A 22,271-nucleotide genomic window follows, 5' to 3' on the forward strand; every position below is an offset into this window, starting at 1 on the left:
CTCTGTTGGGAGAGTCCTGTCTCATTGTGGCTTTAATTTGCATGTCTCTGTTGACAATAAGGCCAAACATCTTCCCACCTGCTTATTGGCTCTGAGCTTTCCTCTTTTGTGAAGTGTCTCTTGAAGTTTTGTGCACTTCCTATTGGGTTATTTGTCTTTGCCCTGCTAATTTGCAGGAGTGCTTTATGTCCAGCAGATACTTGTCCTTTGTCAGATACATATCTTCATTTTCCAAAAACCTTACAGATTTGCCTTTTATAGTTTGGTCTTTAATTCACCTGGAAATTACTTTTGTGCATAGTGTGAGCCAGAAGTGGAAGTGTAATTTCACTTTTTCTCCATTTGGGTAAGCAATTGCCTGCCATATATAAAGAAGTCTATCCTGGGGCCAGGCATGATGGTTCACGCATGTAATCCCAGAACTTTGGGAGGCTGAGATGGGCAGATCACTTGAGGCCAGGAGTTTGAGAACAGCCTGGCCAACATGGTGAAACTCTGTCTCTACAGAAAATACAGAAATCAGCCAAGCGTGGTGACACATGCCTGTAATCCCAGCTACTCAGGAGGCTGAGGCACAAGGATCGCTTGAATCCAAGAGGTGGAGGTTGCGGTAAGCCAAGAATGCACTACTGCATTCCAGCCTGGGTGACAAAGTGAGAATCCATCTCAAAAAAAAAAAAAGTCTATCCTTTCCCCTCTGGTATGCACTTTTATTGGTGCCATATATTAAGCATCTATGTATGTATGTATGTATGTACATATATATATATATATCCGTGGCCTGTGTCTGGGTCCTATTTTATTCTATTGTTGTTATTTTCATCTGTTTCATTCTTTATATTATTGTCACTAATCTTCACAACCCCTGTGGATGGATGCCAAAAACTTTCTTCTTCTTTTTTTTTTTTTTTTTTGAGACGGCGTCTTGCTCTGTCACCCAGGCTGAAATGCAGTGGCATGATCTCGGTTCACTGCAACCTCCGCCTCCCTGATTCAAGCAATTCTCCTGCCTTGGCCTCCTGAGTAGCTGGGATTACAGGCGCCAACCACCACACCTGGCTAATTTTTTTTGTATTTTCAGTAGAGACTGAGTTTTCCACGTTGGCCAGGCTGGTCTTGAACTATTGACTTTGTGATCCACCTGCCTCAGCCTCCCAAAGTGCTGGGATTACAGGTGTGAGCTACCACACCTGGCAGTCACTTTCTTCTTCTTTTTTTTTTTTTCTTTCTTTCTTTTTTTTTTTTTGGTGGGAGGGACAGAGTTCTGCTCTTGTTGCCCAGGCTGGAATGTAATGGTGTGATCTTGGCTCACTGCAACTTCCACCTCTCAGGTTCAAGCAATTCTCCTGCCTCAGCCTCCTGAGTAGTTGGTATTATAGGCACCCAACACCACACCTGGCTAATTCTCGTATTTTTTAGTAGAGATAGTGTTTCACCATGTTGGCCAGACTGCATCTCAGAGAGGTTCAACATGGCTTCTGCCACAAGCTATGGACCAAAGCAAGTCACAGTCCAGCCCAGATCCAAGGGGATGGAAGGCTACATGTCTGCATAGGAGGAGCTGCACGGAATTAAGGCCAGACTGCATCTGCCCTGGCCCATGGGACTACAGCAGAGCAAGAGGACAGGTGTGGTGACAGCAAGGGTCCCTATGGCTGGGCTGTCAGTCTTGTTTCTTCCCTTCTAGAGCCTCAGTCACCCTGATCTTGCCAGGCCAGCTTTGTGTGTGTGTGTGTGTGTGTGTGTGTGTGTGTGTGTGTGTGTATGTGTGTGTGTGAGAGAGAGAGAGAGAGAGAGAGTCTTGCTTTGTCACCCAGGCTGGAGTGCAGTTGTGCAATCTTGGCTCACCGCAACCTCCACCTTCCAGGTTCAAGTGTTTCTCCTGCCTCAGCCTCCCAAGTAGCTGGGATTACAGGCATATGCCACCTCCTCCAGCTAATTTTTGTATTTTTAGTAGAGATGGAATTTTTCCATATTGACCAGACTGGTCTCAAATCTCAAGTGATTCACCTGCCTCAGCAAAGTGAATGGGATTACAGGTATAAGCCACCACACTAGGCCCACCAGCCAGCTCTTCATTGGCTTTTAGACTTCACCTTCAGTGGCAGCTCTTTAGAAGGCCTTCTGGCCATTGAGGTCATGATGAGGAGTCTGTGTGTTTCCACATACAATGGAAAACCACTGAATGACAACTTAATTAACATTATAAAAATCCAAGCAAATTGGGGGGACAACGGTCCATATGGACGCCACTGCTCTGTGGTCTGGATGAGGAGGAGAGGACTGGAACCAAGATGGAGGCACTGGGGAGGGAAGAGGTGAAAGGGAATTTGTAGGAGAAGGCCATGCATCAGGCATGGGGTCAGGAGGTGAGAATGTTGGAGATAAAGTCAGGTTTCTGGACTTCAGGGTCACCTGTGAAGACAACTAGGAGCCTGTCTTCAAGATCTGCACCAGCCTCTGCCACTCATCCCCAGTGCTGGAGTCTGCACCCCCTTACGCCCAGGAGAAGCCAAGGGGTGCTGTTTGGTGGGGTGCGGTGGGGATGTGGACACAGCATGGACTCATCCTCGGGTGTCCCCAAATGTGTGAGTGAGGCCTTAGTAGCTCTAAATGGGGCCAGGGCAGGAAGGGAAGGGCAGTAGACTATATTTTACTCTTGCCCTGGGTTTCACAAATATTAGGGGTGAGGCTGCTAGGGTGGGAAAGTGCCTGAGAGATACTCACATAGAGGTAGCAGACAGGTGGCTGGATTCATGATTGGAATTCAGTGGGCAGATCCTGGCAGGAGTCAGAAATTTGGAAGTCACTACCCAACAGATGGAATAAAAGCCACAAACACTGATGAAGTCACTTGGGAAAGGCATACCTCAGGGCATGATATAGTGCCTGGCACACAGGTGTTTATCAGAGAAATGATTCAATGAGAGCAAAGAGAAAACGCTTCTTTCTCTGCTAGGAACACAGGCGCTGAGTGAGTCAGGAGCAAGTATCAGAAGATGATGGATCTCATTATTCAGTGAGAGAAAAGTAGGCCTCAAACCCATTGCACGTCGGTAGGGAGGATGAAAAGAAACACCCACAGAGTTCAGCCACAACGCTGGGAAAACTGATGGATTTGTGAACATGGGAGATGAACTTGACAAAGACTCCAGATGCACCATGGGAAGGATGGCCCTCCACATAGCTAGCAGAGGATTTCCCCTTTAGGGCAAAACACATGGTTGAAATGTACCAGCTAAGATCCCACAGGAGAGTGAAGAAGCCGGCTGGGGTTAGAGAGTACCCTCCTCTGAACTGAGGAAAAAATGCACATGAAAGCTCGGCAGCAGCCACAGCTGGGGCATTGTTACACATTTCAGAGAAAAACGCCAACCCCCAGAAGCTTCCTGGCAGAAAATAAAAGTTACTTTCAAAGATGCAAGCTTCAGATTTACAGCCTCAGAGGGACGAGAACCCTCGGGGGAAAAGAGCAAAACAGACGGATTTCGTGTTTCACAGCACCACCGGGGCAGGTTCCCAGCTGGCAGAGCACGTCTCGTGTTTGTAGCAGGAGGCCGTGTCCTGCTAGCTGTGTCCTCCTGACCAGGAGGATTTCCGGTCGAGCCAGTATTTTGCTCCTCTATTCTACAGATGAGGAAACAGAGCCTAGAGAGGTTCAGGCCCAGGAAGGTCACACACCAGCCAGCCTCTGAGCAGGCCTCTGTGTCTGGGCCTCCACTCCTGCTTCCTCTGCTTCCCGGGAGGCCACCGTCCCCCTGGAGACCCTTGACGCAGCTCCACTGCTGTGGCCACTCCTGCCTGTCATGGCTTCTCCTGGCCCTGGGGCCCAGGACTCCCCAGCTCCTGCCAGGCCGTCCCATCCCCAGCCCTGCCCCGCTTGCTCAGTCAGGCCACCTCTGGCTCTTGCTGGGGGGATGGCCGGGCTAAGGCACCTTCCTGAGCACATGGTGCCCAGCCCGTCCCTTGCCCCTGCCAGGCAGCCTCGTCATGGCCCCAACTCCCACAAGGTGAAATGGAGACATGGAGAGGCCCAGGGACCTGCTGGAGCCCACACTGCCAGGAGAGGTACAGTCGGGACCACCCAAAGTCAGAGAGTGGACCTCTTGTCCCTCTGATGGCCCTTCCTGGATCCAGGGCCCAGTGTTTCCTTTTCTCAACAAACACCCTCCCTCAGGTTACGGCTTGTGCTTTTCTGTTGGAAAAGTGTGGGTCTTTAAGAGCCTGGGCTCTGGCTTCAGACTACTTGATTCAAATCCTGGCTCTGTCGTCTTCTAGCTGCGTGGCCCAGAGTGAGTAACTCACCCTCTCTGTGCCTCCATATCCTTCTCTATACAACAGGACAATGAGTGTGCCTGCTTACACAGCTGGGCAAGCGTTAAATGAGTTAATACTGGGGAAGCACTTGGAATAGAACTTGGCCCAGCTGAGCAGTCCATCCCAGGCAGGATCCTGTTAGATTTGCATTGTGGTTGCCACTCGTCTCAGATGCCCTTGCCCCAGTTACAGAAAGTCTCCAGCTGGTCTCTGGCTTCTGCTTTATCCTACCCGACCCTACACCCAGATTCTGTTCTTGGTGGGCCAAGAGGGAGGGATCCTCTGAAGACATGTCAGACCACGTCATTTCTCTGCTCAAAACCCTCCAACAGCTCAAACTCACTCAGTGTTGCATCCCCCGCAGGCTCTCTGGCCTCACCCTCTCTTCACTCTCCCTGTGCCACTGCAGCTGCACCGGCTCCTTCTGCCTCTCAGTTACACCAGGCTGCCTCAGGACACTTGCATGGCCTCAAGACCCTTGCATGACCTGTTTCCTCTCCCCATACTCCACCTCCAAGACTTCAGTCACCTTCTCAATGAGGGCTGCTCTCACCAGCCTGCTCCACATTGCAGCCCACGGCTCTAGCCTGACACCCCCAGCACCACCACTGTCCATGATCACTTCTCATCGTTCCCTCTGACACTCCCTGTCACTTACTGCCTGAGTCTATCTCTTGCTTTCTACCTTCCTCTCACAGAATACAAGCTTCCTGAAGTCAGAAGTCATCGTCCACGGTGTTCATGGACATGGCCAGACTACCTGACAATAGCTGGCACATGACCGTGACTCTGCATGAAGATTGACTGAACTAGGAATTTCAGAATTAGCTGAGTGTCTCCTGCAAATGCAGATTCCTGGGTCCCTGGCTCCGCCTGTCTGGGAGTGAAACTCAAGACTGTCTTATTAACCTTCCTGCCAATCTGCCAGCTGAATCTGATACAGTCACACGTTCTCAAGTCATTGCATGGGAAGAGTCGCACTCCCGGGAGCAGAGACCACAGACCACATCTGACTTCTGAGGCTCTAGCCCTTCAAGACCCTGAATTTTCCTGGCCTCTGCCCAATGCTGTATGAGAAACATTTGCTTTTGCAAGAAGTGGTCAGAGGCATGGAACAAAAGTCCCAGCCAGGACCCAGACCAGATAAAGGCCCATTTCTAGGTGGCTGAAGAGGTCAAGGCCTTGAGGAATGAGGATGGCCTGAGGCTGGTGGGGGAAGGTGGCTGACTGCTCCCAGGCAGGACGATCCACAGGCCTGGGCAAGCCCAGAGAACTGCTGGTGACCCCGAGCAGAGTAGGGGGCCTGGCCCACAGGGATGACCGCCTGACAGGAGGAGGCAGAGCTGGTGCAGAGCTGCTGGCACATCCTGACATTGCAGAAGGAAAGGGGCTAGAGGCTCAGCATGATTCTGCCCCTGTGGTCCTCACATCAGGACTCGGCACTGTAGGATGATGCATTGAGCCAGGGGAGGCAAAAGCTAGAAGGAGAGGGAGAGCTCGCAGGTAGGGGGTTGGGGGGCTAGGTCGGGAGAGTGGGTGCAGGGCGCTGGGTGCAGATGGCGAAGAGAAGGCAAGACCCCTGCCCACAAACACAGCAACTTCTCAAGGCACTACAAGGTTGTAACCGGAATTCAGAGACTCGTTCTCTGTCCTAAGTCTGAAAGGAGAGTGGACACTGCCTCCCTTGCACCGTGATGAGCTCTGCTATGTTCTTACCTTTCCTTTTCTATTTTATTCTTGTCTTCGTTGATTTTTTTGACAGTTCTGACTACACTTTTCTAAATGAGCAGCTGGAAACAGCCCTGGCCTGACTAGTGACGTGTAGGCACTGTGCGAGGTACAGACTCAGCCCTTCCCAGAGCCCTTTCCCAGAGCAGGCAGGGCAGGGAGAGAGGAGTGTCCAGGACTTCCTCTTTCCTGTAGGCTCTAGGTGGTGGCCTAACCCCATGGGCCACCACTAGGTCTTTCCCTTGTCTTTAGAATATATGAGCATGACTTCCCCACTCTTCTGGTGACACACCCAGGAGGCCCTGGCATGGATGGAGCAGCCACGAAAATATTCCAGCCTGGGCAAAGGGCACTGCCTGAACCCCCCAGATATCCCGACTCCCAGCAACTGTAGTCGTTGGCCCTCCTTGGGGACCTCTGGGCATCCCATAGCCAGTAACAGGGGGCACCTCTGCCCCATCCCTCCGCAGCACCTGTGCCCTCCCGCGGTTAGATACTGTGAACATCCTCCGCCCTCGGGTCTGTGCTGGAGCCTCCTGGCTCCAGGCCTGTCTGCCTTGAAACCTGGTCTCTCTCCACTCCACCCTGCCTCTCTCTAGCACCTTTTGCTTTTCAGAGTTACCAAAGAAAGGCAAAACAAAACCTGTTTCTCAACCATGTCCAGTGTACCTAGTCCTGAGGTTCTGTCTCCAAAATATGTGCTCAAGGCCATTTGCATCTCCATGGCCACCACCCGTAGAGCCACCACTGCCTTGGCTCCCATCTGTCTCCTGTGCTGCTCATCTCCCTGGGCTGCCCTGTCCTGGCCTCCACAGTGTTCTGGGGCTGATCTCTAGGACAGCACACACCAACTTCTGGTTTGTTTGCATCAATAGGAGGCATGGGCACGCTGGGGTTGGGGCAGCAGAGAGAGTTCAGGGCACTTGGCTGCCCCCTCTCCTGCCTGGTCGAGGTTCCAGCAGTGCCTGTCGGGTGGCTCCTGTGCGTCCACCTATCTGCCTTGCCCACAACTCCTGCCTACAGCTCCTCCAGGCCTCTGGGGTGGAAGCCTCCACTCCTGGGGCTCTGGGAACTGCACCTTGTAACCTACCTGCCTCTGTCACCAGCCCTGGCATGACATTTGTTCTGTTCAGCCTGCTGTAGTGTGCTTCTACACTTCTCCTCAGGGGGCACCGACTGATACATCCTGACAGTCCTTGAAATAAAATTACTGTCTTTCTCATTTTTGAGTGTACAGTTCAGTGCATTAAGCACATTCACATTGTTGTGCAACCATTACCACCATCCATCCACAGAAACTTTTCATCTTGTAAAACTGTAAGTGTCCCCATTATTCCCCACTACCATTCCACTCTCCGTCTCTGTGAACCTGACTGCTCTAGGGATCTCACAAGAAGAGGAATCGCACAGGACTTGTCCTTCCGTGCCTGGCTTATTTCCCTCAGCACCATGTCCTCAAGGTTCGTCCATGCTGTGCATTGACAGATTTCCTTCCTCTCTAAGGCTGGTCACGTTCCACTGTGTGGACAGAGCACATTTGGCTTCTTCATCCATTGACAGACACTCGGGTGCCTCCACCTTTTGGCTACTGTAGCCACACTGTGGTGTGCCTGGGTGCACTCAGCAGCGCTTTTACACATGGCAGCAGAACAATCTTTTAAAAAACTGAAGTCGGATCTGGTCTCTCTCTTGCTTAAACGTGTCAGTGGATTCCCGTTGCTCTGAGAATACAAACAAAAATCTTTACTTTGGTCTACAACAGTGTTTTTGAGTTGCCAGTTGCTGCCCCTCTGTGAGTCAGGATGGTTAGCTGCATGGCTGCACCCCCACTTTGTGGAAGGAGGGCAGAGGTGCATGGAAGGGTGCAGGAAGCAGTTCCCCGGGGCTCACACCACCACAGGAGCCCGCGAGCACCCTGGTGTGATGCTTGCATTGCCAGAAGACACGTGTGGGTTAGGCCAGGTGATTGCTCACTGTGGGGCATGTCCTGCTTGTTGGGACCCCCAGCCCTCCACAGCTTTCACAGCTCCCAGTCATCTCCCCCATCTGCTGCTCTCAGCCTCAGCATCCGGCAGAGCCTCCAGGGTGCAGGCACTTCCCCGCCCCAGCCTGTGCCTTTGCGTGGCTCACCCTTCCCTGGCTCCTCTCAAGACGGCTCCTTCTCAGCTCCACAGCACCTCTGTGGAGAGGCCCTCCCTGCACAGCCCACCTGAGGCAGCTTCCCTCTGCCTCCCTGCTTGTCTGGTTGGAATGTTAACGAGGACAAAGACTGTGCTGTGCTCCCTGCCCTTGGGCCTGGCCCAGGCTGGGCTGGGATGCCGTGGGCCTCCACAAAGAGCTGTCCTAGCGCTTAGTACCACTGGGACTACTCCAGTCCCTGCACAGAGCCCCTTGTATATCCCACACTGGAGTACAAACTCCCAGAAGGTAGGCCCCCACCTCTGTGGGGAATGGCTGTGTCACCAGAACAGTACCAGTCATACAGTAGGTACTCAATAAATGCCTGTTGGGTGGATGAGTGTACGACTGTGTCTGTAGCCAGGAACAGGGGGATGTCAGGGAAGAGCCCCCCAGGAAGGTGCATGCTCTGGGCTCTGGGCTGGGGGCTGGGATCCAGGAGCGGGTATGGATAGGGACAGCTGAGGGTCCCTGGGTCTCAGGCTTACAAACTCCTTGCCTGCCCTCTGCCCTGGTGTGCCTGGCCCGGCTCCTCAGTCTCCCCAGGCAGCCCTGACGGCTTGCAGGGTCCACCAAGGCTCCCACCTGACAGCTGTGGCTCAGCTGTCCCTGAAGCAGAAAGTGCAGTGGCAGCTGCTGTGAGAGCCTGGCCCTGCCTCTATGCTCTGTGGCTATGTCACCGAAGTCCCTCTGTGTTCTTGGGTTCTCTCAGCTTCTTCCCTAGAACTCAAGCAGCAAAGCCTCCTGTGAGGACTGAAGGAGGCAGTGGGTTTGCAATCAACTGGATGCAGTTTGATATTACCGATAATGATTCATCTATGGGCATGGGGGGAGCAGGTACTCACTGATCCGACTGTTGGGGAGGCATAGAGCCCCTCATCCCATGGTGGCTCCTCCATTACTAGGGACAACAGTGGTGCCTGGAATCCCAGCCACAGGACCCCCACACCTGGTATCTTCTCCTGGGTCCTCCTGTAAACAGCAAAGGTCTCTGGACAGGTCTGTGCAGAGAGGCTCAGTCTTGGGTGGCAGACGGTCTTTCTTTTCTTGCAGGTGGGGACAGTGTAAAGGTCTCAAACATTGTGGGGATGGTGCTGAGGGAAGGCGGGCAACTGGGGCTGGCCTGGCCATGGCTTTAGACATCTCTTACATCTGACCTCAGCACATGGCCATCAGACTAAATTAAAGCTGCATGAAAGCGGTTGGTGATAACATTAAACCATGACAGTCCCAGAAGGTGAGCATGACCGTGTGACATCAGTGAAAATGTGACAAGATACACATAAAACCTTGAAGCAGAGGGGTTCTAAATAAGACTCCAAAGGCAGAATCTATCACTATATTTGGAAATACAACTACGGAAATACAACAAATTCTGCAACTCCAAAACGATTGCTGGCCACGATCCAGGCAGGGTGCGAGGGTCTTTCCCATGCAAGCAGTTCGTGCACCTCAGCAAGGAAATGGGCAAGACTCCTCTAGGAAGCACAGGCCAGAACAGGCCCTACACAAGGAAAGCCCATCTGCCTGTTTAATATTTCAATAATATGAATTAACCTTCCATTTTACCGATTATCAAGGAGACGCAAATGAATACAATGACATTTTTTTACCTGTCACATTGACAAAAATTGACAGAAAGAAGTGTCAGTTTTTATAAAGTGAGGCCACCCAGTGGTGACAAGGACCATGAGGACAGCGAGCCATGGATGCAGGGGTCTGCATGAATGTAAGGTTTAGAGGACAACAGGTTCACAAATAACCCGAGAACATTTGATGCACAAACCCCACTTTGAAATTCTCTTTAACAGATAGGAGAACCGACATACAAAGATATATACCCCAGGACCATTTATTGCAGTTTTTCATATGAGAGTAAAAAACTGGATATAATATATATGTTCTTCAAGCGTGGATTGGCTGAATCAATTACGAAGCATCTACCTCTATGGATCACTGGGCAACCTTTAAAAGTGATTGATATTACTGTATCATTATTGCCATAGAAAAAATATAGAAATTATATACCAATATATTGTTCTGTTTTAAAAAGGCTCCGGAAGCAACCCAAGTGTCCTTCAATGAGTGAATGGATAAACAAAATGTGGTCTGTACAGTGGCATATGATTTAGCTTTGACAAGGAAAGAAATTCTGACACATGCTATAATATGGGTGAACCTTGTGGACAGTACACTAAGTGAAATTAACCAGACACAAAAGGACACATACTGAACGATATCCCTTATATGGGCTATCTATAGCAGTCAAATTCATAGAGACAGAAAGTACAACAGTGGTTGCCAGGGGCTGGGGGGAGGAGGGATGGGTACTGGTTTAATGGGGACAGAGTTTCAGTTTTGCAAGATGAAAATGTTCTGGAGATTGGTTGTGCAACAATGTGAATATACTTAACCCTACTGTACACTTATAAATGGTTAAGATGGTACATTTTTTAATGTGTCTTTAACCATAGTTTTTTTAAAAGCCTCTGAAACAGTATGTATGATGTGTTCCCATTTTTGTAATATAGCCAGAAAATATTAACAATAATATGGTTATCAATAATTTTTTTCTTCTTATACTTGTCTGTATATTCTGATACTTTGGTCAATGAGTAAATTTACAGAAAAACTATTGCAAAATAACACACAAAACAAACATAAAGCAAACCATATTTTTTTCTGGTTATAAAAGTAAAATTATAATATGTTCTTTGTAAAAAATCTGAAAAAGTAACATATGTAATGCTAAAAGGAAAGAGCACTTGTAATCCCACTATTCAACATAAATATTTGAAAAATCATTCACTTAAATATTTCTTATTGATTTCTTTTTAATTTTTTCTATGAATAAATTTTCCTTGCATAATCATATCTAGAATAATTCCTAGATAGGACCTCTATATAGAGTTTTAACTTTCATGAAGTAGTATTAAAAACCTGATCTAAACAGTTAAATGATGTTCCATTGCATGCACGGGACATGGTTTATGACCAGTTTTCCTTCTGTTGGTCATTAATCAGTTTCCATTTTTTCTCAATGGCAAGTCATGTTGGAAACTACAAGTCTGTGCATAAATCTGGCTGCAAATCTGAATTTCTTTGAATCAGTTTCTGAACATAGACTTACTGGCTCAGGGCTCTATATATCGTGCAAGGTTATTTTCTGGAAATGTACCTATTTAACCTCTTTCCAACAGTGTTATAACTCCAGAATATCCCTGTCAATAGGATTAAAACAATATCATGTTTGCATTTGTGTTTCTTTGATCAATGATGAGGTTGAAGGTTTCCCAGTGCAAGGACAGGGCGTTTGCATGTTCTGTCTTCACTCTACTTGGGCTGGTGTTGTCCTGACAGTGTGGAAGTGCCTGGCATCGTGCTGGGTGGGCAGTGCCATCTCATTGACCTCTGAGGCCCCTCCTTGTGTGTGAAGCTTCCCCTCACATGCTGAGCCATGGCCCACCCTTGGTTCCTTGTGAACAGCTTGGAGCTGAGTGACAGCCAGTGACCTCAGCCTGCTGGACTTACGGGACAGGCACCTTGGGGAAAGGGGATAGGAACTTCAGGCCCAAGGTTGGCCTGAAAAACATGTGTTAAACCTTGAGGACTTTAACCAGGCAGGAGTGACTCATTAACTCCCTGTCACCCATCAATGCCCGCCAGCCAGATTCAGCTGGGGAGGACAGGCTGGGGCTGGGGAGGTGATTTGGACCTGTCTTCCCTTCTGAATGGGAACTTAATGCCTTTCCCATAGACACTGAGGCCTTGGCTGTGGAATATTCCCATGATTTCCATCTGTCATTTTTATTTGGCTCCTTGGGTATGTCCACTCTGCTCTTCAGTCTTTGGATTGAGTTTGCATGGATACCATCAAGTATTACATTTCCAGGAATCATCTCTCGTTTTCTGAGTGCTCCTTTTTCATGGCAGCTTGTTCTTGTTTTACAGGTTCATTATGCCCATGGCAATAGCAATAGCCCCTACCTCAAGGGAGATGATGTGTTAGGTGAGGTGGAATTTGTAGAGCACTCGGAACAGTGCCCAGCATTCAGTAATTGCTCGAACGTTAGCTCTGAGCTGTGTGCCTGGGATACAGGAAGCACTCAGTAAAGTTACCTATTGTATTATCTGGTGGTCCACAGATGTTTTTCCAAGAAAGTTTGGAAGTTCCAGGGCTATATCCATGGCCAGCCCCCTGCCTCATGCCACAGCCAGGGAGCCCTAGCAACCCAAACCATCTGTCCTTCCCTAAGGCATTCTCCCATCTGCCCCCAAAGAGTTGTAAGTTAAGAGTCCTCCACTCAAGACCCCCAAGGGTTGTTTTGGCTGAACTCTTGGTGCAGAGGAGAAAGCAGAGACCGGTGGCAGGTGGTGACGTGCTCAGATCTCTGCAGCCAGTTAGAGCAGGGTTTAGCCTGCAGGTCTCTGGGCTCCCAACCCACTGGCAGAGAGACATCACACCCTGGGCTGATAGTGGCTCCTTCTGCCGGGTTCCCTCATAGAGCAGCACTGTGCCCTCCCTCCCTCCTTCCTCTCCCCAGGGTCTGGAGCCCGTGTATGTTTGAGTCATCTTGGGCCACACGAGTGAGGGCTGTGACTGAGCAACGGCAGAGCCACAGGTGGGAGGAGTCTGGGCCCCTGCACTGGGTCACCATCCCCATCTGTGACACTCAGCAGGTAGGAGGCCAGAGGCAGAGAGACTGTCTCCTGTTTAAGACACTGATCTTTTATGTCTCTGTGCTAGCATGAGGACTGTATCCTGGCTCCTCACAGTGGCTGGCCTGTGCCCACCTAGCCACTGGTCACTGCTGGGACGTCCAGGACCCTGACCCTTTGCTCCTCACTCCCAGGCCAGGGGGCAGCAGCCTCCTACAGTCATGCGGGTGCAAGGACAGTAAGGACCCTGTGGCAGCCAACGTGGGGACGGGTGAGTGCCAGGCAGCACTGCCCTCCACATGCCTTAGCTGTGTCCTGACCCAGCTTTTCCTGCAGGCTTCCACTTCCTGCCTTATAAGGGGTCCCTCTCTATATCCTCCCCTTTTTGGAGTCTCAAAGCCTTCTCTACAGAGGAGGTAGCAGATTCTCCCAAATCCCCACTACCTTGTCATTTTCTGGGTTGGGAGTAGTTTTTGCTGCAATGACCAGCAGGGCCTGGCCGGTCATCACTCGCGGTGCGGTGGTTTAGGCCGCCCTACAAAGCCCCACACCTCATTCACAGGAGACTTGACGGGGGCAGTGTCCTGGCCCCTGCCATGGGCTCAGTCACAGCTCAGGGAAACTGGGACGGGCCAGCATGGTTCTGAGAGGCAAGTGTTCGGCGCAGCCCTGGGGCCTTGCTGTAGATGAAGACATGAACAGCATGTCTCCATCTACAGAGCAGGGAGCAGAGCACAGCCTCTCAGGGCATACTGAGGGCTCAGGCGGCCTTAGCAAAGGGTTTTGTTAGCTGTGAAGTGCACTACGCATACGCCACTAACCAAAGAGCTGGAGGAGACACCAAAGAAGGTTCCCCTAGACAGGGCTGTGAGGTGATTTGCAGTGAGGATGGGGCAACTAAAGGCAGAGGCAAAGATGTGAGGCCAGGGCTTTGGGAAGCTCTGCCAGACCGAAGCCCCTCCCCAGGCTGAGGGTATCAGCAGCGGAAGGAAGTCCTAGGCTGATTACTGCCATCCCCCTCTGGAGCTGGCTCCACCAGGGTGGTCTGGAAGCTGCCTCCTTCCCAAATCTCTGCCTCTCCTGGAAGACCAGCCTGTATCACAGCCCGAGACCTTGAGTCCTACACACATCCATGATGAAGTCCCACCTCCTTGGAGACCCAGCCCTGAACCAGCGTGGCTGCAGGCAGGGAAACATGGGTGTGAATTCTGCTCTGCTGAGGACCCAGCACTGCTTTGGGTGAGCTGCTGTGCCCTCTGCTTCCTCCTCTGCAGTCAGGGAGGTGGGGCGGGCTGTGTGTTCACCAGTGTCCCCCGTTCCCTTCTGGTAACAATGACAACACTCTGTTTTTGTGCTGGGGACTTCCCTCCCCACTCTCTGTGAGATTCTGCAAGGCCAACTCTTCTCCCTTTCCAGGGCTGGCCCAGGCCTGGCTGCCAGTGACCCACTTGCCCCTGGCCACAACAAGTGGGTCAGAGATGAGCATGTGACACTAGCAGGATCAGCCAGCAGCTGGCCAGGACCCCTGCTGGGCCCATCAGCACCAAGCAGTGCAGGCTGGAGCTGCTGAGACAGCCCCATGTAGAGGGAAGTAAGACCAAGAAGCTGAGGAGCAGGGTCCCCCTGGCAGCAGACACTCTGGCATCAGCTGGGCCCGGAGACCACCTTGGAGGCTCCACTTACTCCAGCCTATCAACTCCATTTCCCCTTAGACAAATGTGGGTTGGACGGGTTTGAACCGAAGTGTGCTTGAGCTAGGGATGGTTGTCCCTGAGTCTGGGGCTGGAGAGTGGCCTTGGAATAGGAGCCACAACCAACAGGATTCTTGAAGGAGCAGGAAAAAAGCTCAGGCCAGAGCAAGGGAGGCTGGCCAGTGGCTAGGAGGTACCCGAGAGCAGCACCCCCAAATGCATATCTGCTGTGCATCTGCTCTAGACCGGGCACTCAGACAGTGTGTCTGTGCCTGGGGCCTGGCCTTGTGCTGGAGGCCAGGGATCTGCAGACGATGCAGGCCTGGTTCCCACTGCCATAGTGCTCACGGTCTAGGGGAGGGAACAGCACCTGCCTAGCACACTTCATGGCTCACTCAGAGCCCAGTGGAGGCCTGGGAGTGGAGAGTCCCACGCCAGGGCGCTGCTTGGGAGGGTCACTAGAACTTACAGATGGCCAAGGTGGGGAGTGCCTGGGCCACAGGACTCCAAGGAAACTCAGCTGGACCTGTGGATGACAGTGCTCAAGTGGATGAAGCACCAGTGAGGTGGACTTGGACCATGGGGGAGTGAGGTGGCCGGCCTCGGAGCACGGGGGAGTGAGGTGGCCGGCCTCGGAGCACGGGGGAGTGAGGTGGCCGGCCTCGGAGCACGGGGCAGTGAGGTGGCCGGCCTCGGAGCACGGGGGAGTGAGGTGGCCGGCCTCGGAGCACGGGGGAGTGAGGTGGCCGGCCTCGGAGCACGGGGGAGTGAGGTGGCCGGCCTCGGAGCACGGGGGAGTGAGGTGGCCGGCCTCGGAGCACGGGGCAGTGAGGTGGCCGGCCTCGGAGCACGGGGGAGTGAGGTGGCCGGCCTCGGAGCACGGGGGAGTGAGGTGGCCGGCCTCGGAGCACGGGGCAGTGAGGTGGCTGGCCTCGGAGCACGGGGCAGTGAGGTGGCTGGCCTCGGAGCACGGGGGAGTGAGATGGCCGGCCTCGGAGCACAGGGGACTGGGAAATGAGAATGCAAGAAAAAACTAAAACCCAAAAAGTAATATAAAAAATGTTTAGAGCTAAATAAAAGCATGAAGTCTCCTTCACATGCTGACCAAATAGAAGAAGAATGAATAAATGAAGCCAACACCAAGGTAAGTCACCATAAAATTTCAGATCATCAAGGATAAAGAGAGATCCCAAAAGCATCTTAGAGAGAGGAAAAAAACAGGTAGCCTCTGTCTTAGTCCACTAAAGCTACGATAACAAAAATACCACAAACTGGGTAGTTTAAAAACAGCAGAAATGTATTTCTGTCAGTTCTGGAGTCCAGGGAGTCCAAGATCAGGAGCAGGCAGATTCAGCCTAATGAGGGCCTACCCTTGGGCTCATAGATGGTGATGGCCATAGATGGATGTTTGACCCTCCCCTCCCAATCTCACATGGAAATGGGGAGGTGGGGCCTAGCAGGAGGAGTCTGGGTCAAGGGGGTGGATCCCTCATGAATAGATTAGTGCCCTCTCTGGGAGAAAGGAGGTGAGTTCTCTCTCTGTGAGTTCCCTAGAGAGCTGGTTACTAAAAATAGCCTGGCACCTCCCCCGGACCTCACTTCCTCTCTCACTGTGTGACCTCTGTGCATAATGATTCCCCTTCACCTCCACCAAAAGTGGAAGCATTCTGAGCCCTCACCAGGAGCAGATGCTGCCGCCATGCTTCCTGTACAACCTGCAGAACTGTGAGCCAAATGCACCTCTTTTCTCTCTCTTTCTTTTTCTTTCTTTCATTGTCTTTCTCTTTTTCTTTCTCTCTCTTTTGTTCTTTTTCTTTCTTTCTCTCCTTCCTTCTTTCCTTCTTCTCTCTCTTTCTTTCAAGAGTCTCACTGTGTCACCCAGGCTGAAGTGCAGTGGCAGGATCTCAGCTCACTACATCCTCCACCTCCCAGGTTCAATCCATTCTCCTGCCTCAGCCTCCCAAGTAGCTGGGACTACAGGTGCGCACTAACACACCTGGCTAATTTTTATATTTTTAGTAGAGACAGGGTTTCACTACGTTGTCCAGGCTGGTCTTGAACTCCTGACCTCGTGATCTACCTGCCTTGGCCTCTCAAAGAGCTGGGATTGCAGGAGTGAGCCACCACACTCAGCCTTCTTTATCATTTACCCAGTCTCAGGTATTCCTTTATAGCAATGCAAATGGACTAAAACAGCATTTTCTCCCTGTGGCCTCACATGGTGTGAAGGATGAAGGGTTCTCTGGTGCCTCCTTTATAAGCGCATAAATCCACTCAGGAGGGCTCTACCATGTGACCTCTTGACCTCCCAAAGGCCCTACCTTCTAATACAATCACCTTGGGGGTTAGGGTTTCAACATGTGAGTTTCAAGGGAACACAAATATTCAGACTATAGCACCTTCAAAGGAATAAAATCCTAGCTGGTATCAAACATCTCATAGCAAAACCGGATGCCAGATGACAGTGGAGCAATACCTTCAAGTTCTGAGCAGAAATCATTTTGAATCTAGAATTCCATAACTATCAATAAAGTGTGACCGCAAATTAAAGATGTTTTTAGACATGGAAAGTCTCAGAAAGGTTATCTTCCAAGCACTTTTACTGAAAAAAATTACTTGATGATATACTGCAAATAAAATAAGAAAGAAACCCAGTCATAATCAAAATCAATTATAATCATAAAAACAATGGTATTAAGAAAAGAAATCTGAGAGTGACTTTTCAAAAGGTTTAGAAAACACCAGTCCAAATTAGAAAAGAAATGTGATTTGCATCTTGAAATATGACAGAGACTGAATAGCCGCAATGCTGATGCACGCTGGCCCAGCCCCAGCAGGGCACATGGACACTTCCACAGGGTGATTGAGGGGCCTTTAACGCAGGAGAGATTTATAGACACATGGGCAGGGTTAGGAGTTAAGGCACCTCTAGGAAAGGCTGCCTGATGAAGCCATGGCCATAGGTAGAAGGACACAGCCAGTAATGGTGACACATGGGGAGCCAGCCAGGGGAACACACTGAACCTCACATTCCTCCCATACTCCAGTAGCTTGGCAATGCCTCCCACAGGCCAAACTCATTCAGACATCAAAGGCGCATATTCACGGTCTATGCAGCTGTGCCTCTGGGGGCACAGACACTATTTGGCATGCAGGGTGGGGCCATATGCTTCTTGTACAGACACAAAGGATATGGGCATATTTTTATTTATTTATTATTATTTTTTGATTTTTTGAGACAGGGTCTTGCTCTGTCACCCAGGCTAGAGCGTGGTGGTGCAATCTCAGCTCACTGCAGCCTCTACCTCCTGGGCTCAAGCAATTTTCCCACTTCAGCCTCCCAAGTAGCTGGGACTACAGGCATACACCACCAAGTCTGGCTAATTTTTGTATTTTTGTAGAGACGGGTGAAACTGCTGTGTTGCCTAGGCTGGTCTGGAACTCCTGGACTCAAGCAATCTGCCCGCCTCGACCTCCCAAAGTGCTGGGATTACAGGCGTGAGTCACTGTGCCCGTCCCAGGAACATTATTTAGAATAACACACAGAAGTGGTAGGTGGCACTGGTGTTGGGTAGAATTTTACTTTTCATTTCATGCCTTTCTGTAGTGCTTGAACTTTAAAAACATGTGCAGGTGTTATTTTTAAAAGAATTGCTCAAATGAATGGCCTGAACACCAGTTTTGGAGGCTTGAAATTGGATTAACAGGGGACAGAGAATCCCATGGCTTTCGTCCTACTGACAAGGTGGCCACTGTTTCCCGTTCTTCTAGTCTTTCCCGGGCTTGGCACAGCCTTCCATGAGAGTGACACCCATGCCCACTCCCCAGAGCTAACCTGCCCTGCTCTGTGGTCTCTCCCGGCTCCTCGGTGCCGCTCCTTGCTGCTCCCAGTGCGTCCCCCCAGGGTGGGACCCATAGCCCCCTTCATACTTGTCCTTATCACCTGCATCACCATCATCCTGCTGGGTCCCCTACTCTGCACTGGGATCTCAGGAGGCCCTGACAGCGTGAGCGGCATCTCATGTCCACAGCAATGCTTGGCACTGGCAGGACAGCTGTCCAGGAGCGGTGAATACATATTGGAAGGAATGGTAACAGCCTCTACTGAATCTCTGTACTTTCCAATGCCTTTTCCCATCTCTTACTTTGGCTATATTCAAACAACCTTTTGAGGTAAGTAGGTTAGGGGTCGGAGCACCCATTTTACAGAGGAGGAAACTGAGGCTCTGAGAGACAAACTGATTTGCCCAAGGACACTCAGCAGTGAGGGACTCTGCAGAAGAACCAGAGTCCAGGCTGCCGCACACATACAGCCCCACTGGGCTGGGGTCTAGGCTGCCTGCCGATCTGGAAATCTGTCAGGCGTCAGAGAGACCATGGTTCATGGCAGAGACAGGGATGAGGGGAAGCCGAGGAGCCCTCTGACCCCAGAACCACACTGGTGTGTCCATGGACCGGGGGAAGCTGGAGCTCTCACCCAACCTCAGCCCCTGCTGCTCCTGGATCCTCCAGGCCGGGGGTGTCGCTGGGGCTTTAGGGTCAGAGGCTCTCAAGACTCAGCCCTTCTCTGTGTCTTCTTGGACTGTCAGGTCCCCAGGTCCCTAGGCTGATGTTCCTCAGCGCTAGGTGTGCTCAGGGCTGGGGGGCTAGGGGTGGGGATGACACTGGTCATGAGAGAGGGGTGGGCCCTCATCTGAGTTACCTGGTGTCAGAACAGACCTGACCTCTTGTCTACCCAGCACCAGGGGCCTGCTTGGTGGGGAAAGGGTCTGGCCAAGCCTGAGCAACCTCCTGCAGTATGTTTTTTCTGGTCCCTGGACAACCTCAGCCCTTCTGCCTGCCTATTCCCTAGCCCCCAGCTCAAAACCACTTCCAGAGCCCAGAATGGATAGGGTCTCTTTAGCACCCCCGCCCTCAGAGGAAGAGCTGGTCAGAAGGTAGGGGACTCTGGTCAGAGACCCTTGAAGCAGGGCTGGAGACATGGGAGCTGAGAGTAGGGGGAACTGTTGCTTCCCACTTGGGAAGGGTGAGGAGAAGTCATTCACTGTGGGAGGCCACAGGGCTTGATGGCCACAGTGGGCCCTTTGCGCACAGACCATTGAGCCACTGAATGGGGCCCTCAAAATGCTTCCTGGCAGACAGCAGACTGGGCTCAGACCCCCAGGCAGGTGGGAGCTAGTGGGGAGGCTGGAGGTCTCAGGTATGTGTGTGGGACAGGGGATGAGGGCAAGATTGGTGGCTACCGCGCTGTGGAAGAGAGCGCCTGACCTTGAAGAGCTTCTCCAAAGACCCCATATCCATTGGCAGTTTTACCCGGGCTGGAAGAAAATCTCATTTCCTCAACATGTTTTGGAATTGTGCTGAGAATACAGGAGTGAATAAAAAAATACAAGTCCATGCTCTTAAGGAGCTTGTCAGCTAGTGGGAGACATAGGCAAGAAACAAATCAATAAATAATATAAACATCAGGATCATGAAACAAAATAAACAGAGACCAGGAAACTGAGGGCAGCAGATGTGCTGTTTTAGATGGGGTGAACGATTCCACCTTATCTGTGATAGGTGGCATCTGAGCAGAGACCTGAATACGCAACGGAGGAATCATGCAGCTGTCTAGGGGGAAACAGGATATAATAGAAGAACATTTCCCTGAACTGAAGAAAGTCATGAGTTTCCAGATTAAAAGGATACACCAAACATAGAGAGTAGTAATGATAAAAAGAGAAGGAGTCTAGAGTCAGACGTATCTTGGTAAAATGTGTGAAATGTGAAATTCAAGCATGGAGCAAAGATCACTCCAAAAAGGCACCAGGCCCAAATTGTTTTATAGGCAAGGTCATACAATATTTAACCAATATAATTTATATACTTTCAAGGCCCTTGTCTATACTTGATTATGTAGAGGTAGGGAAGGAATTGCTTTGGAGGAAAAGAACCTTGGTGGTTTTCACTGATGTGAAGAGAAATCTTTTCTTTGTCATCTGTTTTGAAGAGCACCACCTGGCTTTGTTCTCTCCTTCCTGCCATGGAATCTCAATGATAGATTCTCCCCACTACATTGAGGGAGCTTTGCTTCTTAGATATGGTTTGGGGTAAATGCTGTATCTAGCTGTAGGGCATTAAAGATTGTGGTGAAAACTTGGGCTTTACTTACTCTGAGTGAGTTGGGAGCCACTGGAAGCTTCTGAGCCCAGAAGGGACCTGATCTGACTCAGGTTTTAACAGGACCATCTTGGCTGTTCTCCAATTTCTGGCCAGTGGGGCTTCCTCCCTGTGTGCTGCAGCTGCTAAGGATGTGTCTTTGCTTCCAAGCTTCTTCTGACCTTTCGCTGCAGCTTTCACTAAGAGGATGGGAGACACTAGGCTGAGAGTGTGTGAGGAGTGAAGACCAAGGGTGGGCAGGGCAGATGGAGAAGTGCTGTGGCCATGCCCGATCCTGACCTGCACTGAGACAAAATGAGGAATAACTGAACTTTACAGGCCTCTATCTCTTCACTTACAAAACTGGGCAAATTCCACTGTTCTTCCCAGGCTAGCCAGGGCTGCTGTAATGCCAGAAGTGGTCATTTTAACTTCTGTGAACCAAAAAAACCTCTCACCATCCTCAACACAAATGTCCTTAAAGCCCTCTGGCTGAACCGTAGTTTGGCTCTTGGTGGTAGCAGCAGCTGAATCCCTGGCACTGACTTGGTGTACAGAGAGTGTTCCCATATCCCCGGTTAAGCAAGCCCAGACCCACAGCATTCCAGAGAGCCTAGAAAGGGTCTGGTTGTAAATTCCTGCTCTAGCAATGTCTTCCAGAAGAAGCAGGAGACAATGCTCCCTACCTCCCAGTGCCAGGAGGGGAGAGGAAGGAAGCTGAGTAGGAGAGCTCTGCACAGGTGCCCTGGGGGTGTCTGCAAGATGACCTGGCTCTACCTCTCCACCTGCTCCTTCCAGCTGTGGGACAGGGCAAGGTTGGTGCCCTCTCTGAATCGGTTTCTTCATCTGTAAAGTGATTGGCTGAGGATCCAGCTGGAGTGTGGATTAAAGAGGACAGCAGGGTGCCTAGCACCAACAGCCCACGTGTTTCTCTTGGGCAAGCCACTCTGAGCCTTACTCTTCCTATCTCTAAGTGGGAACCCAAAAGCTAGCCAGGATTGATGTGGACTAAAGCAGTCTGTGAACGCTTTTGTAGACTGTGAAGCACTATGTGGTCTTCAGAAAGGTGCCCCAGAGACAAAGTGTCATTGGCTTCAGGTGGGGGTCAGCGAACCCCCTCAGATAGTCCTAGAGGTGGCAGCGCAGAGCGCGCACACTTTCCAGAGGGTAACTGATTGCCCTACTGAAAGACCAATACCGTATTTCTCCAAAAATACCTTCTCCTAGGCAAGTCTCCTACTTTATCTGGCACTCAGCAGGGAACACAGATGCTTTTACCGCGCTGGGGATGAAGGTGGGGTTGTGGGGCAGACCCGGCCAGACAGGCTCCCCAGCGCTTACCCCTCAATCACGCAGACTACTCTATGGGGCTACCTCATAGGGGCTACCTCAGGGCTTTTCATAAGTCGTGGGGCCCGTCTCCCGTTCTCACCTGGGGACCGAGGTTCAGAAGCCGACCCTCGTGAATGCTGCGAGACCGTGGCGAGGGGTGGGAGGCAAAGAGGTGGCTGCGGGCCGAGGACCAGCCAGCGTGTTGGGGGTCTTGCGTGTCTCACA

The 22,271-nt window shown here is 51.1% G+C and overlaps 1 protein-coding gene across 6 annotated transcripts in view; it reads right to left on the bottom strand.

The window, feature by feature from the left end:
- Positions 1-22,214, bottom strand: part of CFAP100 (cilia and flagella associated protein 100) — an 86,444-nt gene extending 64,230 nt beyond the window's left edge. Inside the window, exons 1-2 of one of the 6 annotated variants that reach the window (XM_064362111.1) lie at positions 22,147-22,214; positions 20,728-21,014 (exon numbers count right to left, since the gene is read on the bottom strand). The gene's annotated coding sequence lies outside the window, so the exon portion shown is untranslated. Of the gene's footprint in view, positions 1-20,727; positions 21,404-22,146 lie in introns of those variants that run through there. The other 5 variants (XM_064362110.1, XM_021667037.2, XM_021667038.2 and 2 more) reach the window with 5 other exon arrangements.
- Positions 22,215-22,271: the final 57 nt, after the last annotated feature.

This window comes from Aotus nancymaae, unplaced genomic scaffold, assembly GCF_030222135.1.
Source record: "Aotus nancymaae isolate 86718 unplaced genomic scaffold, 86718_ANA_hifiasm-v0.15.2.pri h1tg000046l, whole genome shotgun sequence".
NCBI lineage: Eukaryota > Metazoa > Chordata > Mammalia > Primates > Aotidae > Aotus > Aotus nancymaae.